The 16,387-nt window shown below is 38.5% G+C and overlaps 1 pseudogene; it reads right to left on the bottom strand.

Moving 5' to 3' along the window:
- Positions 1 to 776: 776 nt before the first annotated feature.
- LOC122335663 overlaps positions 777 to 16,387 on the bottom strand; it is a 58,827-nt pseudogene continuing 43,216 nt past the window's right edge.

The raw sequence follows: 16,387 nt of genomic DNA, 5'->3' as shown, positions 1-16,387 counted from the left end.
TTGCGATTCATAGATTTTATTTGACTATTGGATTTTCTTTCTAGCATTTTGCTGGCTTTGACTAACCAGGAAAATACCGGAAGTGTCGCATTTTCACGGACAATAATCCACAAAACACATTATTAGACTGTTTTCCAACGCTGCATTATATATTAAACCCATATAAACATTTAAACCCCATGTTGCAATGAGTTTGGGTTTATTATAACGTTCACCTGAGACGCAACGTGCGTCTGTCTCTCTCTCTCTCTCTCTCTCTCTCTCTCTCTCTCTCTCTCTCTGTCTCTCTCTCTCTCTCTCTCTCTCTCTCTCTCTCTCTCTCTCTCTCTCTCTCTCTCTCTCTCTCTCTCTCTCTCTCTGTCTCTCTCTCTCTCTCTCTCTCTCTCTCTCTCTCTCTCTCTCTCTCTCTCTCTCTCTCTCTCTCTCTCTCTCTCTCTCTCTCTCTCTCTCTCTCTCTCTCTCTCTCTCTCTCTCTCTCTCTCTCTCTCTCTCTCTCTCTCTCTCTCTCTCTCTCTCTCTCTCTCTCTCTCTCTCTCTCTCTCTCTCTCTCTCTCTCTCTCTCTCTCTCTCTCTCTCTCTCTCTCTCTCTCTCTCTCTCTCTCTCTCTCTCTCTCTCTCTCTCTCTCTCTCTCTCTCTCTCTCTCTCTCTCTCTCTCTCTCTCTCTCTCTCTCTCTCTCTCTCTATCTCTCTCTATATATATATATATATATATATATATATATATATATATATATATATATATACACACATTAAATAAGTAAATCCATAAACAGTGTTTTTTGTAAATACACATTCAATTTATTACCAATTTAACACTCTATCATTAGACATCTGACAGTGACTTCATTTAAAACATTCATAATTTTTTCTTTTTCCTCCAAAGAAAGATCTGAATTCATAATAACATCTATACAAAGACCAGTTAATAGGTACAATAATGGGCTTAAAAAGTGTTCTTAATTGTGTCAATGCAAATTCAATGGCAACAAAAATTACACGAGCCGCCACACACAGTGAACGGCAGTGTGTATCGTGTGTGTGTGTGTGTGTGGGCTTACATCATGAGCTTTATCACAAGGTACAACAGCATCTGAGTACATGCACTAAAGTGCTAGTGTTTAAAGGCATGCATATCAAATATGATATCTGCACAACTGCTGTCCAAACCCTAGTCAACACATCCAGAGGAAATGCGCACTGTATTCCTAGTGGAATAATGTCGACATTTGGAGCCAATCCTCAAGCACCACATACATTCTTATCAAATGTGAAAGGAATAATTCATCAAAAAATTATTATTGTTTTTTTGAAAATGTACTCACCCTCAGGATAACCAAGATGTAGATGAGTTGTTTCTTTATCGGAACAGATTTGAAAAAGTTTTGCACTCCATCGCTTTCTCATCAGTGGAGGTGAATGCAGTGAATGGGTGCCGTCAGGATCCAAACAGCTGATAAAAACCTCACAATGATACACACCACTGCAATCGATCGGCAAAATATGCACGTTTTGTAGGAGTCCATAACCTATCTATAAAAACTTCAACCAGTGAAACAGTTCATCTCTGGAGTGGTGTGGATTATTGCGATGCTTTTTATCAGCTGTTTATCTGCTCTCATTCTGACGGCACCCATTCACCGCAGAGCATCCATTGCTGAGAAAGTGTTGGAATGCTACATTTCTAGTAGCATCAGTTCTGATAAAGAAACAAACTATATATCTATATATCCTCTATATCTTGGATGGCCTGGGGGTTTCATTTTAGGACTGTCTGATAACTAGCTTCCAAACCAATGCGGTGCTAGAATCATATAAAGACTTGTTAAGCCACCAATCATAGACTCCTTCAAAGGATTGCTTATTAAATATTCATGCATTTAAATCTCAGAACTGAGGGAAACATGTTGAGTTTTGTTAAAATGTTTCAGCTTCATTTTTTGCAGCAGAGCAGATTTATTTAGGAATAGTTCACCCAAAAACTAAAACCACGGCATATTTTACTCACCCCCAAGCCATCCTAGGTTTACATGACTTTCTTCTTTCAGATGAACACAGTCTTTTAGTTTAAAAAAAAAAATGATCGTGGCTCCTCCAAGCCTGGTAATCCTGATGGACAGAGGCCATTATTTTGAAGCGAAATAATTCAGATATATTTATCGCAAGTCCTCTGAACCAGATCGATGTTTTTTTTGTAACAAAAATATTTCCGGTCTTCAAATTATAACGTGAATAAACCGACTTCCGCTTTTTTTCGAAACTCAGAGAACAATACGTAGTAAGCTATACCGTAATTTTCACTTTTGGGTGAACTATCCCTTTAATAGACTCCTTTAAGATTGGCTTCAGATTACGACGTGACTTCCAACCGGAATCGTACGCGCGTTTCCTTCGGGATTTCGCGACTCGGGAAATGTGCATAAGGATAATCAGTGTCAATATACTCTCCTGTCGAACATTCAGTGTTACATTGGGTTTTAAAATACATTGTGACTGACATCATGTATCATTCGTCCCTGTCGAACTAGCTTGTGTGAGTGCGTGTTTGCTCCTTTAGTTTTGATCTAATTCTCTTTACAAATACAACTGAGTCGTTTTAAATTCAAGCATCGAAGGTTTCCAACGAAACGGGATGTACGCGGAAATTATGAAAATAGTTGTATAAACTATATACACGGAACACCGTTCAACAAATGATATTCGACCCCCTCCAAAACGAACAGAAATCAACGCGTGTAAACTTTTATGCTGTTCCGACAAACGTTATTACTATCCAGGTTCGATTTTTTTTTTTTTTTTTTTCAGAACATCTGAAAAGAAGTTTGCGGCTTCGTGACCAACACATATCGAGTGGTATGTATTGCATACATGTACACGGACACACACACGGGTTTACGGGACCGCTGCGAGGTCACGCGTGTGTAGGCACCTCTTATGGAACACTTTGCGGTGTTTTGCGTCAGTACATTCCAGGTCCTTGATAATTCCCAAACGGGAATTTCTAGAACTGTTTCCGATTGGATCAGTTCAGCTGGTGCTCACAGAACTCTGCCCTCTAGTGGCAGGGCAGTTAAAGTAGGTTTTTTTTTTTAGAAAGGTTCTCCGTCGCTGAGCGTATGTGTGGTCAGGAACAGGATGGTAAAGGAGAGCGAAAGCATAAAATACAATCCTGATTTATCGCCATACCGTATTCCCTTATTTGGGCATTTTAGAAGGGAACTACTGTTCTGCGTCTAGGCTGGTTAAAGGAGAACCTCCTGACCGGGCTCCTCTGTCTCCGGGATGGTCTGGACCGGTCTGACGGGCGATGGGAAGCGGAAGCTCTCTCTCCGGTCTTTGTGGTTGGGCGAGGACGAGGGCGAGTGGGCGGCCCAGCGGGACGGAGGACGGCGGTTGGCGGGACGAGCCGGACGCAGGAAGCAGGAGTCCAGAGGCGGAGCCACTGGCGAACGAGGCAAGTCCTGCGCCAAGAGACAAAACAGAAGTACGTTCAGCTGTTAGTCCGCAGCAGCGGTGACACCGTCGGACGCGTTTCCTAGCTGCTTTTGTTATTTGAAATAAAGCAGTATTAAATATTAGACTAAAAAAAAAATCGAAATGTCGCCGCGGCAACCGACTGCGAAAGGTTTAGGTCGAAGTATAAAAAGTACTAAAAGTCCCTAAAGCTGAAATAAGAAATAAAAAATCAAAGCTAGATAAAATTAAATAAAGGATTAGATTAAAAACACTTTTGTCGTTAGAAATAAAGATGAAATCAAATCAAATATAAGTAATGACTAAAAATGTGAAATTTAAACTAGAAATGTCGCCCTGGCTACTAATTGGAATAAAGTACTAAAATTACACTGAAAGAAAGATTTTAGACTTATTGTGATGTTTTTATCAGCTGTTTGGACTCTCATTCTGATGGCACCCATTCACTGCTGAGTACATTTTATTTTAGCCAATTTTCTTTTTGGGGCAAACAATTCCATTGAGGTTTAGTGGGCAAAGCGGCACACTTTTGATTTTGAAATTTTTTTTTTTACAAATTTTGATTTGTATCACTTTTTGTATCACTGAATTTAAGGTAAGTGGTTGCAATCACTTTATTTGAGCTACATTTAAATAAACAAGTTTTATTAAACATTTTTATAATAATATTTTTGCAATAAAACTAAAAGCTAAATACAAATGAAAAACTAAAAGCTTTGTAAAAGGAAATGGAAATTTGAAACCTAAATTAGGTTAGTGCCTTGCCTGGAAAAATAATTGTTAAAAGTACTAAAATGACAAACTAAAAACAGAAATGGCATAAGAACACAACAAAATTACTAATTAAACTAAAATTTCGATGAAAACTCAAAATAAAAAAATCATTGAAAAGTTTAAATATATATAAACAAAAAAGTATATAGTATACACATAACATTAAAATAACACCAGTCTGCAAGCATTAGTGCTTTTGCAGTTTAAACTTTAGCTAAAATGGATAAACACCCATTGTTTGAAGCAAATAGTAACATTTAGTGACATTTAGTTTGTTTTGATTCAGCAGAGCTTCCGCTTTCGAGGAAAAAGCTTTGGTTTAAGCTTGATTTATTCTAAACAATTCTCCTGAGCGATAAAGCAGAAATTAAAAATGAATGAGATTCCAGCGTGAGAGGTGGAAGTTTTCTGTCACTTGAATAATTCAGAAACGGGGTTTTACTACGTCTACATCAATCTGAGTTCGGTTTTCGAGCGAGACTTTGAGGCTGATGCAAAGTGAATTTAAATGGGGAGTCCTGCAGTTCAACTGAGGCCCCCGAAAAAAACGGAATTTGTTCATACGCTCCGGTCGAAATCTAACGATTTATCATTGAAATAAAATCAAATGAAATAAAATCTAAATAACTACAAAGTGTATTAAACCAATAAAACGTAATAAAAATTCAAAAAATTACTGTAATTATAAAATAAATGCCAATAAGTGCTATGATAATGCATATAAATAATACTAAAACACCAATGCATGAAACTCATCACAAATCTATATCAACCTGAAATACACTAGAGTGAAAAATGCAAGCGTAAAGTTGTTGTTAGATGTTAAGAAATGAGATCCAGCTGTAGCAGCAAATGTTAAGGCAAAGGCACAGCCACACACGCCACCAGCCAATGAACCCCGAACGACCCCAACACACCACTGTCACTGCTAGCATGCAGTAATACTGAGCAGTCACGTCCTGTTAACACCAGACACCAAACATTACAGTACAACGAACTGAGAAAGCACAAGATGTTACGCAGTAGAGCTTCCATCAGTCGGACTGGTGAGGTTGAGATCCTTTGAAATGGACAAAAATAATAAAATTACAAACACGCAAAACACGTGGCAGCCAAAGGACCTATGAAAAATAAAAAAGTGATTATATATTATTAGTTAAAATGGTTATACCATCCAAAAAGCCACTTGTGAGTTGATATACAGTGACTCCAAAGGTATTTGTACATTTAAAGGGGCAGTACACCAATTTGTTTTAATTCAGTCATTTACTTATTTGCTTTCTTCCTTCTGTTGAGCATTAAAGAAGATATTTTGAAGAACGATGGCAAACCAATAATTGACGGTAGCCATTGACCTTCCATTGTATGGAAAAAATAGTGTGATGTCAATGGCTACCATCAGCTGTTTGGTTACCAACATTCTTCAAAATATCTTCTTTTTTGTTTAGCATAAGAAAGAAACTCAAACGAAAAATGACAGAAGTTTCAATGTTTAGTGAACTTTAAACAAATGTTAAAAAAGTGCCCCAAAAAATTTGTTTAATTATTCTTTTATTATCTTTTTTTTTTTTATTTGGGAAATGTTGCACTTAAATAGTTTGTGTGTTTTATTTAAAACAAACAAACAAATCAATTGGAGCCACTATACTGTATATATCAGCCAAATTTAGTTGTGTTTTGCCGTATGAAATCCTACCCCATGTGGATGAATATTTGGGCTAATAATTTTAGTCCATTAAAAACTCTGATAGCTTTTTGGATGACGTCATTAATATCAGATGATGGGCATGCTCACACCTACATGAGGACAAAAAAAGTGTGACCACAACAAAGCACATACAGTATTTCCCATAATGCCTAGCGGTGAAACTTTGTCTAGAAACTGTGTGGCATGCGGTGAGAGAAGTCCATTAAAATCAGTGAGACGGAACACAAGTGAGGTCACTGTGAGGTCAAAGGTCAAGTAAGATCGGTGGAACTTACTGCACGGCGAGCGCAAGCTGCGTTACAGTCCCCAGGGTGCAGTTAGTAAGACAGTATGGTTCTGGAGACAACCCAGAAAAACAGGAGTAAACACACTGGTCAAAATAACACAACCACGTCATACTCATGTTAGAGCTAGAGCGGGGATCTGGCAAGTCTGGCCGGGTCGCAGGGCATCTACGGCAAAAACCTGTAAAAGCAGCTCACTTTCCTTTAAATATAAACATTACAGCAAAATATTACAGTTTGCTGAATCTCAAAACTTGTCCAGGTCATATTTCATACCAAGATAAATAAATAAATGTTGCCCAATTATCGTTGCAATATTGCAACATTAATATAATATAATGACTACTGCATAAATAAATCGAAGTCTTAATGCCACAGATTTTTTAATGCAAATATAAATTAATTGTTCTAAAATGGTATGGAAAAATAGTTATTAGTATCACTGTTATTAGTAGCAGTAGCAGTATAGGATGAAATGTGCCTGTGACGTTTTTTGAGAGATCCGTCTTCATACATTGATGCATACTAATACATATACATATGATAACTGGTTTTACACTATATACATACTTTTAACTGATATTTAGATTTATGACTGTCTCTGTTTAAAATTCTGAACATCAGAAATAATTAAAAATGAAAAAAAAAAACCTGATTGATTAAAAATGTTCAAAAACGTGTACATTTTTTACTAACTTGTATCACTCTTTGCTAAACTGGCACAACTGTTTAGTTAATACATCCCTTTCTTCAGTAGTATTGTATGCATTCTAATAATATCCATTGCATTGAAAAGACAAATCCCAGATGCTTACACTGCTCACAAAAAACCTGCTCGCAATGATGTTAAAATATTTGTAAATGTGTCTCTGACCATTAACATAGCATCATGGGATTGGGGAAATGATGCTGCTCCTACAGTAAATGCAGCTCTGTGTGTTGACAAATGTCTCGTGCTTGCATGTGAGGGATTAATCTTCCAAATGAATCAAGGTTGGCAGGTATCAAACGCTTTATACAGCTTCCTGCATTCAAAGTAGTTATGTAAGCTAGCTGCACTGCAAAAAAACAAAAAAAACCAAGCAGCACATGATCATACTACTGTTAGCATCGCAGCAAAGCAGCGCGCTAAAGCATGCAGCTCAGATGAATAAGGCCTGTGCTCAGGCAACATTTGGCAGCTGGGAATGAGACTTTTTAAATACTCAATTATAACTAAATTCTGTACCTTGAAACTGCATTGTTCAAGCAGCCAAGTGTATACTGTAATATACACTAGAAAAATGACACAAACTAAGTGTACATGTACCCAAAGGAAATAACAAAATCACAAATGAGATCTCAATATCTCATTTGTGTCTATTAGGCAGCAATAAGACTCGACTGAATGGAGACATTTGATTAGGTCTCCTGCTAGAAAAAGACTCAAGAAATCTTACACGTGTCTCCTCTTGAGTTTCAGAAGAGCTCTCAACAATATCTCAAACTGAACTTAAAGTTAGAATTTATAACAAAATCTTAATTTTGATGACAAACATTTGCACATGCACAAGACCAGGAGCAACTATTAAATTTTTCAAGTTGACTAATTATCCTGAGCTATAAAAGAGCATATATAGTTTTCTTCTTTTAGGTAGGATTAAATAAACATCTCAGTTACCTCAAGACATTCTGGTTTCTCTGTGTCTCCGGTTTTGTTCGGAGCAGCTGCGGATGAACCGGAAAGCCTCCTTTCTTCTCTGAAGCTCTGCTCCAGTAGTTTCTTATTCAAGATTCGTGCTGCGTTCTCAGCTAGAGTGTAGCCCGGAGGAGCGGATAGGTCCTGTCTGATGCTGATCACCTCTGGAGTTTTCTCACCTTGCGTCTCTACAATCAGCTGCACAGGGCTTGGGGACCTGCCCCGAGAGTTCCTCAAAGGCCCCTGTGCAGCACAAACACTGGGAGATTTGGGATCCATTGGCCCTTGAGGCCCTGCTTCAGTAGGACGAGAGCGACTCGGGGACTTGTTGAATTTCTGCACTGGGTCATAAGCGATGGGCGTGTGGTCGATGATGTTGAAGAGGCTGGAGAGGCCGTCGTTGATGGTGGTGTGAACGGGACTGTCTCTGGTTGTGGTCGAACGTGCCCAAGCTGATTCGTTGTTCCCTTTTGGCTGCTGGGCAGTGGTTGTTGGGGTGGGGGCACGGATTTGGCTGGCAGGTTGTTCTGATTTGCCAGAATTTGAGGGTTTTCTTTGGAGCTTGGGTGAGCCGATTTCGTGAACAGCATGGTCGTTCAAACTTAGCCTGTACGACTGGAGAGTACTGCATCTTTCTCAGGCTACGCGAGGGAGAGGAGATGGGTGTGGATCCTCCTTTTGGTGTCAGACAGCGGTGAGGACTGCTGGTGAGGGTGCGAAGAGCCTCTGTTTGCAATCCCACACTGATGGTCTGGGTGGTTTGTGTTCCCCGTGTGGTTAAACCATTCGTCTGGCATGCCATGTCCCGTAGCTGCCTTTCCGGAGGGCTTGACCCAGACGCAGAAGATGATCGGATGGCATTCCGGGCAGAAAATGCCTTTTCCTTCATGTCGTCACTCAGATTACGAGACAGTTCCAGCTCTAATGCTGAGGTATACCCGACTGCAGCGCAGATTGATGGACGTTCTCCAGGCCTAATTCCTGCCTCCAAATGACTCCTAAGCTCACACGGCCACCTTCCTCCAAACACCTCCTCAGCACCTCCTACTACCTCCCCTCCCTTTACTTTGGAGAACATGTACTCCTGATCAGGGGGGCCTGGAGCAGACCGCTCCCCTCGAACGGGACTGTGGAGAACATGCACCCCAAACTGTTCACCCCCCTGGGTTGCCCTGACCGGGAGCTTTTGGCAGTACTCAGGGCTACTCAAAGTGTTGGTGGTCAAGGTAGCGCTGGTGGTCAGGTACCAAGAGGCTGGCTGGAATGCTTCTGAAGTAGACTCGGTCCTTCGGGATTCTGTCCTTTCTGCCCATGCTTCCATCACTGGAGAAGGGATTACTGGGCCAGGAATGGGGCAAGTAGCCAGGGAGCTGGTGGGCAGATCCCAACCCTTGCTATTGAACTCCTCAATGTATTTGAGGTCATCTGGTGAAAGGGGAGGAGTCACATCATCTCGTCCATGCTCACCAGACTTGCTCTTATCTGGTAGGAAGGGGGAGCTGTCCATCAAACGCTGGAAGTCGCTCATGGAGCAAACTGACTTCGCCCTGCAGAGGTAAAAACGGATGGAAGGTTACACTTGTGTTGCAAAACATTGTAATCAATACTGGTCTTGACTGTTTCCTGATCTTGGATTATTCTGAATTTAGCTTGATTTAATTTCTTGAGGCATGGCCTTATCTGCAAAGGACAAACGCAATACTCAAAGAAAGTATATTATAAAGCAGCGCAATGTCACGGTTTACTTTTTTGGAACAGTCTTTGTGTCTCCAGTTGAGTGCATCTATGTTCTCGGAGTTAACCCTATGCTCCCCTAGCCTTGAGAACCTGAGACCCTAAGAACTGGGGAACTTAGAACCTTGGGAATAAGGGAACCTGGGAATGGGGAACATAAATCCCTAAAAAACAAACCTGGAAATCTAGGAAAGATACAGTCATAGGAACATGGGAGTCTGTAACTGGGGAACACAGAACCTTGGGAACATAGTGTCTTGAAAACTGGGAGACATAGAAACCTAGGAACATGGGAGCCTGAGACAAGGGATCTTGAGAACTTGGGAACATAGAATCCTAAGAACAAGGGAAGACTGGAAACTGGGGAACACAGAACACAGAACCCTGAATATGGGAGCTTGGGAACAGGCAACATAGAACCCAAAGAACATGAAACTCTAGGAAGTGGGAAACACAGAACATGGAACCCTGGAAACAGGAGAACTTGACTGGGCACATAAGACCCTAGCAACATGGAATGCTAGGAACTGGGAAATATAGACCCATGAGAACATTGGAGCCTGGGAATACTTTGGAAAAAAAAAAGCCAGGGAAAACTTTGGAACATAGTACAATAGGAACATAAGAACCGCTCCATCAGAAGCATGCAAATGATATTTTAAAGCACTCTATAGGGAGCCATTTAATGTTCCAGCCCCAAAGAATAAGTATCTTTGTTAGAGCAATAATAAAAAGTTAGCTATCCTTTGTTGTTGGCACATTTAATCTCCGGCCTACCGATATTAAACTATTATTTTCCATTCATAAATCTCCAGAGATTTTGCTGAAATGGCAACAACATCACAGTCTAAACATAGCTGTTAGCCTGCACTTAAACAAGGGCAAAGTGAAATTGAGATGGACAGGAAAAGACACTGAAGCTTATTAGCAGTAACTGAAACAATGTGGAGACCTTTGAAAAGGACATTGATAAATGGACTAGGGTCAATAACCTGGAATCATAGGAGGTCACTTCCAGATAACAAAACCGGCATCTATACATTGACAAATATCACCCCACCCCCTTTAGAAGTATACTGTGGTATCTTCAATTGTAAATACCACTCTACTTATAAATATGACAAACTACCCCCTTTTCATATAATATATCTTTGAGCGTTGAAATGTAGGATTATTTTGTTCAAGTATCTTCTTCCAAGTTTTATTAAGCTTCTTCAGAGCACTTTTAGGCTGCTAAGAGCAGGCCAAAACTTACATTGACTAGAACACACAATAGTCATAAATAAAAACAGTACCTGAGTAAGCTGCCGCTGCTCTTCTCTTCTTCAGGGTAAATGGCAGGATCAACACTCTCAGAAATCTCATTCAGTGCCTGAAACAACAACACAAAATTAAAACATAAAAGCCTCAAAATGTTAACTTGCTTTAAAGATTTATGCGGCTGAATGTAGATTGTTTTCTTATGTAATAATTATTCCTCATTTCACATGCAAACAAGTTAGCCAATCATAATAGAGGTCATATACATACAGAACTCTTTAACAGCAGCAATAATGGTCAGAAGGAGGATAATGACCATGACAAACACAAAACAGTGCCTGATATTATGAGTGGACTAAAAATACCAAAAAGTGCATAATAAAAATGTGCCCTATCGTGCAGTGTGTACTCATGTCTTACTCTTTCTCTTACTTCCTTCAGGTGGGGGAACCTCTTTTCACTCTCCAGGCGTGATGGAGGAGGCACCTCGGCTTCGCTCAGATGATCCAGAGAAAGAGCATCCAGAAACAGGCTCTCTGGGGGACGGTGTCCCTCAAAGGGTCTGGATCTGCCCATCGCCCCCTTCTCCTCCAGCGTGGCCTCAGAGTCAGAGTGGGAGCGCGTGTGTGCGGATATGCAGGGGGAGCGTGGAGATCTAGGAGCCTTACAGGGGCTCTCCTGAGGAGAAAAGACGTGAGCTGCGCCTCCTTCTGACTGGAGGACGTCTTTCTGCATCTGGGGTGGAGAAAAGGAGATGTTGGCTTTGTTTCAAGACCTAGTAAGCTGTCTTGCTTCCAACTGTCTTAGGCAAATAAGGGTTTTTGGCCAGCTGAAACCCTTAGATGTGAACACCTTAGAATTTACCAACACATTCCCACGTTTATATAATTTTTTATTAATAGTGACTTGTTTTGACTTTGTAGCTGGAACCCAATCAAATGTAACAATAATAATAATAATAATAATAATAATAATAATAATAATAAGTGCTGTCAAATGAATTTTTTATATAATAATGGGTGTGTATTTAATATTTATATATGAATATAAACACACAAGAATTTTTTATATATAATATATATTTTTATATAGTACAAATAATAAGAATATAAATATAAAAATGCATAAACATGCAAGTCTTTTTGAAATATATAATGTATGTGTGTGTATTTATATACATATAGACAGTACACATGCATACATTATGTCTCAAAAGTTACAATATCTAATATTTATGTATTTATATATTTTCAAATGTTTAAAGATTTTTATACATGCACTGTGAACTAAATATGGTGGATTGTCTCATGAAATAACGAGCTTCCATTATTGATTCTCCTATTTATTTATCTATCTATCTCTGTGAAGCTGCATTGACACAATCTGCATTGCGTTAAATGCTACACAACTTTTCAGCACTGAATGCAGTTACTGTACATGTCTTGTCTACCACGGGTTGATGTGCATGAGTAAAACAAGCATGATTTACGCCCCGGACCTTTTCCATCATGCGGTGCATTTCCCGGTAGCTGCGGTCCCACTCCTGTCTCTCTTTCTCGAAGCGCTCCAGCAGTTCATTCCTCTCACGGGTCCAGCGCTTTTCTCCGTGCTGCAGCTTCCAGCGCAGCTCCAGTGCCATGCTGTGAGTGTCGGCCAACAGACGGCGCTGTTCCTCCCGCTCCTGCTGTAGGACGTCTGCAGAGTCTGCACCTTCGTCTGCGCCTGCAGACTCACCTCTCGTGTCCTGCAGCTGAACATGACGAAAAGAGTCAATGCCTGCATTGCATGTGTTTGAAACGGCAATCTGCGGTCTTGCAGAGCATGCACAATTTGCTCATTTTATGTACGCACAGAACAACCGAATAAATTCATGCAATTAAAATTAAAACCACTACACTTCCATTTACATTATGAAAATGAACAGCAATTTCAGTTGTGATTTATGTCAAACAATTATGTTTTTGTTTACATAATATGCATGTATACAATATATAAATATAAATATATATATATATATATATATATATATATATATATATATATATATATATAATATATTTATATAATATAAAATATGAATATATAAAAGTAAATGTGTGTGTATATATATATATATATATATATATATATATATATATATATATATACATAATAAACATACACAGTACACGTGCATATATAATGTAAACAAAAACTTATTTTGGAAGCAATTAATCACGATCACTATTTATAACATCACCTTATTGGTTTAAAAAGAAGTTTATAACATTAGCTTCTTGGTTTTTAAGGTAAACAATGGACTAAAAATGTCAAATAACCATATTTATTTCTAAAATATATTTATAGGATATCTTTTTTTTAATCAAACATGCAAATTATTAACACAATATTATCATTTATTAACACTATTAATATATTTTTAGAATTATTTGTATTAAACTAAATTTAAAAAAAACTTTCTGACATTTGGCAACAATTTATTATTAGCATTTATTATTACTATTAACATATTATTATTATTATTATTAACCATAATACTAGTATTAGCTTACTAAACTTGCTCAGTTAAGTATGCAACTTACTGACATCATATGAAAACAATCTACCCGTATAATAATAACTTATTATTTTATTATTATTATTATTATTTTTATTTTATTAGAAGAACACCAACAGAATTAAATATGCAAAATGATTGCATCAGTGGCAACATTCAAGCATTATTATTGTTGATTACTAATATTAACAATAAAGTCTAATGAATAATAATGATTTATTTTTGCATTTTACGAACACAGCCATACAAACAGGACTACATAGCTACTGTAAATATATACGCAAAGTGTACGTTTGCCAAACAGCCAAAATGAAATGCAGTTAATGTAGTGCAGTATAGTCCAGATACACCTTCCTCGCATGTCTAGCCAGATGTTCCTAAATCTACTCGCAGGGCTCCTCTGACATCTGCTTTCTTTTAATAGACCATGACCGCTGCATAAATATAGCGGGCTATTTAAAGATGCTCCCTAACTCGCCAACACCAAAACAGCACACAAGTCAGATGCTCAACGTCTTAGCAGATGCTGCTTAACTAGATTTAGTTCATTTGAATTTGAATTAAAGGAACAGTTCACCTTAAAGAAAAATTCCTTAAATGAATTTTCATTTTTGGGGCGTAACTATTCGTTTTAGTTTATCTGTATATCACTTTATACAACGCAAATCACCGCAAAGCAGCTTTAGAGGAAATTTAATTTCGTAATAGCTTATCATTCGACGTCCATATGAGAGAAATGCGCGCTAATAATCAAGCAGTTAGATCTGTCTGGTTACGATATAAAGAAAATTTGTTTTATCACAAGACCGAATTTTACCAATTTGACCTTTTAGAAAGTCACTGGACATTGATAAAAATGTTAATTTTGCTCTACAGTAAATACAGAAATATTGTGAAGTATTATTCCAATTGATCATAACTATTTTCTATATGAATATATTTTAAAATGTAATTTATTCCTGTGATCAAAGCTGCATAATTTTGTTGACAGAAATCATTCCAATATGCTCATATGCTGCTCAAAAAACATTTCCGATTATTATTATTATTATTAATGTTGAAAACAATCGCACTGCTTCGTATTTTTATGCACACTGTGATACATTTTTTCTCCAATTTGTGTTCAATGTCCGTACTGTTTTGCTCAATTCATACATCTTTATTAAAATTTTAATGAAGTTGATGCGATGTCGGTCCTTGGAGTCCGAGTCCGTCAGGATGCTCCCTAGACAGCGGTCAGGTTTGAAGTGCTGTACCTTGCTGGCGTGACTCCTCATCTCGGCGCGCTGTATGTCCCACGCGGCTCTCTCGTTGGCCAGCGTCTGCTGCAGCTGCCAGCGCCTCTGGGCCTCCTCGCGGAGCTCCGCCCTGAGCTCCTCCAGCAGAGAGCGCAGCGCGTGCAGCACCCTCCGACTGTCGCCCGCCGCCTGCAAACACACCACACGCTTGCTCTGTTACAGCCCCATGGACGTCTCAGTTCGAGCGTCAACGTCTTTGCAAAGGTATTTGTTAACTAGCAGGCCTGTATTATTTCTAACCACGCCTGAGCTGTATGAACCGAAGTGAAGCAGCGTCGTATTCTTTTCACGGCTCCGCAACAAAGTGCTGCGACTTCGAGAAACAGCGAAACGTATAATAAGAAGGGTTTGCAAATCTGCATTTCATAAGAGACGTTTCCCTGTGGTTTTATGGTTTAATGTTTGAAAGCATACATAATAACAACCATAACTGTATTCCAGCTGTACTGCTGTTATATGAAAGGTATTATTATTATTTTCATGAATACAGTTCGATAGCATTTTACTGTTATTTCTTTACGGATTTAGCTTTCACAATTGACTTAAATGGTAATAATAACAATAAATAAATATTTTTTCCTTGTATTTAGTCCCTGTTGATCTTATACAGGTGAAATTAGGGATTTCTCTTTTCATGCGTTTGAGTGTAAAACACATCTCTTAAAATGAATTGCATTATTAATATAGAGAGTTAATCATGATTCCATGAGCAATGCATTATATATATGTGTGTGTGTGTGTGTGTGTGTGTGTGTGTGTGTGTGTGTGTGTGTGTGTGTGTGTGTGTGTGTGTGTGTGTGTGTGTGTGTGTGTGTCGTTTGTGTGTGTGTGTGTAAAGAATTAAAGTCAGTCATTACTGATCTTGTTTAAACTAGAATGAGATTTGTGAGCAAAGAAGAACGTTTATCAATTCTGAGACACACTGATATCAAATCTCTTTAGGTTTAAAGACAACGCGTGAAAACCTCTGTGGCACTAAACAGAATTGCAAAAAGTTCTAATTTCTAGTTCATCATTTACTGAAATGATGCATTTTAATTTAGCACAGCCAGTAGTCCAGAAATAACACTTTAACAGCAGCGCCCTACGAGCGCGACAGTTCAATAAACCGAGCACGTTATTAAGGAACATATCTTCCCTCAGTAGTGTGCAAAGCTTTCGCCAGCGCGGCAGAAAACCACAGCATCAACGAAGCCAACTGCGTGCGTGTTAAAAATCGCACGTTCAGCACAAAACGACTTCCACTGAAATTCATTCAAAACCCTGCTCGTGCCGAGAAAAAGGCCACATCCTTACAAACGAGTATGTGACGGCTTTTAATGATTTGCAAAACTGAAGTGTTTACAAACTCCTGCACTTAGAACGGTTAAATAATAGACTAGAGCTGAGAGGACGTTTACTGCTTTATATGGAGAGAACAGGCACTGAAACATTTCATATTTACTACAGAACACAGAGAAGAGAGCTTTTAAGATGAACAATTATGAGCACAAATTTATCTTTTCCTATAGTTTTTATGTATATATACACACACACACACACACACACATATATATATACATATACATATATATATATAGTATATATATATATATATATATATATATACACATATATATATA

The sequence above is a fragment of the Puntigrus tetrazona genome, unplaced genomic scaffold (assembly GCF_018831695.1).
Source record: "Puntigrus tetrazona isolate hp1 unplaced genomic scaffold, ASM1883169v1 S000000846, whole genome shotgun sequence".
NCBI lineage: Eukaryota > Metazoa > Chordata > Actinopteri > Cypriniformes > Cyprinidae > Puntigrus > Puntigrus tetrazona.
This window is presented reverse-complemented; position numbering and strand designations above follow the sequence as displayed.